Here is a 2,394-nt window from a genome sequence, read left to right as displayed (position 1 = left end):
AATTAGCATTGTCTGCCATTGTGTGCACCTTACTAGCTGGCTAGTTCACTCTGACCTAGCCAACAGTATGGACGAATGAACGAAACGATATTAAACTCGAACAAGGAAATGTGGGAATTATGTTAAACTGAAACACGGAAATACGATGTGTGTGTTTTACAGTGTAAGAAATGAGCAATGGAAATGGTCAAGCAAATATCAAGTAATGGGTTGCAGTTTGTCTTTGACTTCATTTGCAAAATCCGCGATGGCACTGAGCTCCCAAGTGCTCAAGTGAAGGTGTATCTTAAAATAGCTGTCAATCAAAAAGTGATTCAGCCTTGAGACTCATCCTCCAATCATCATGCGGAAGCCCAGCGTCCAGGCTAGCCGAGGCCAGCCCACTGCTCCGTCCACCCCCAGAGACGCTGAGCGTCCGGGGGCGGGACAAAATCGTGGCATTTATGCAATGACCGTCGAGTTTCGAGGCAATGAAAAAAACTGTTCCATGCAGTCTCATTGAAGCGGATGCATGCTCGGCTTCTACGGGCAAATGCATTGATGTCACGGGAATGCATGAGAAGTTAACAAAATGGAGTCAGCCGACTTGTGATAAGTAGCTGATTCTGAACGAACTCGTCTTCGAGATGAACGTTTTCTAACGCATTTGTAGTCAATGAAATGTTAACACATATTGACCAATTAATGTTTGACATTTTAGAGGAAGTTGAGCTTCCCTTGCACTCTTAGAGAAATCGCCTCTGCAATGAGGCGAGGGATGCTCATAATGCTAACCTCAAAGTACACAGTTGTAATGTTAAAGTCAGAGTCGTGACTGTAGCGCTGCATTACAACATGAAGCACTGAAGCTCCAGTGTTGGCTGCTGCCTGCAGGACATCCATCCCATGACAGCTAGTGTTATCACCCAGAAGGTGGGGCTGGGGGCTGGATGATCTCCTCTGTGCACTCACCGTCCACCAGAAGCTGGAAGTCCCGCCTCAGCACCCGCCTCCCGTCCTCCTCGAACACCTCCAGGCTGTAGTTCCCTGAGTCGGCAGTCTGAATGTGGCTGAAGCTCAGCGAGCCGTCGGGGCGCAGCTCGCAACGGCCGTGATGGCAGGCCGTCACATTGTTCTTCAGAGAAACCACCAGGTGGGGGTGAGTCCAGCGGACGTCCTGCTTCAGCTGCAGCTGGAGGAAAGGGTTCAGCACCACCGCCCCCCCGCTGTGAGCCCTGATGACCTCTGCAGCTGGGGTCAAAGGTCAGACATTGAATAACTCCAGCATTACCGCGATCACAACCTTCTATACCTATATATAGAAGATGAAGAAGATGAAGAAGATTCAACTTTATTGTCATTGCACAGAGTACAAGTACTAGGACAACGAAATGTGGTCTCTGCATTTGACCCATCCTAGTGTTAGGAGCAGTGGGCTGCCATTATGTAAGGTCAAATCAAACCAACAGTAGTGTCCAATGTGGTCACTACTGACACAATTATCTTAAATGTGTATAACCACTTTTATCCTGGTCTGGTCCTGTAAATGAGGATATTGTATCATCTGACCTGTTTATAGTGCTTCACTGCACATCGGTGCATAATCCGCATTATTTCATTCCCTCTGTGTATTATCTTTATTGTTTTATGTCATATAAATTCATGCTGCGCTGTTGGAGGAGCCTGAGACTTAAGATTTGTATAGCTTCACTACCATTTAGGGAGGGTTCTAAGACTCATAATGCTGACTCATGTCAGGTTCAGGAGTCTGGAGTACAACAGAACAAACCGTGGCTCTCCATGATCAGGATCCAGACCCAGAACAGAACTGACATAGCCGCCGTCTGCTGGCTCCGCCCCTCAGCTGTCAGTCACTGCGAGCTGGAAAACACAGACTTTATGTTATGCGTATGTGTGTGTGTGTGTGTGTGTGTGTGTGTCTGTGTGTGTAGGGTTAGGGTCATGTTAAATTGGTACTCTAATGCAGTTCCTGCTGCTGTGGTCCAGACGCTTCATTCACACGTTGAATAGTTATGAGTAAATGATTCCAGGTTCCATTCAGTGGATATAACCACAGTGCTGCATGATGGGAGAATCCTGTTGAGCTTTAATGAGTGTGTGCTGCATCTTCTTGCATCAGTTTATCATTACCTTTTCAGGAATCCGTCCGTGATGCTAACCCAGCCTGACCCTCTGTGTGTGTGTGTGTGTGTGTGTGTGTGTGTGTGTGTGTGTGTGTGTGTGTGTGTGTGTGTGTGTGTGTGTGTGTGTGTGTGTGTGTGTGTGTGTGTGTGTGTGTGTCAGTCTTACCTGAGGGAAGGATGACGGTGAAATTACGATTTATTCGAAGAGAAACACAACAAACATCAGGTCTAAATGATGGCGGCTCGAGCTCTGAGAGCAATAAAGGAAAAG

Source organism: Eleginops maclovinus, chromosome 11 (assembly GCF_036324505.1).
Source record: "Eleginops maclovinus isolate JMC-PN-2008 ecotype Puerto Natales chromosome 11, JC_Emac_rtc_rv5, whole genome shotgun sequence".
Lineage (NCBI taxonomy): Eukaryota > Metazoa > Chordata > Actinopteri > Perciformes > Eleginopidae > Eleginops > Eleginops maclovinus.
The sequence above is the reverse complement of the archived record's forward strand: the minus strand, read 5'-3'. Positions refer to the sequence as shown.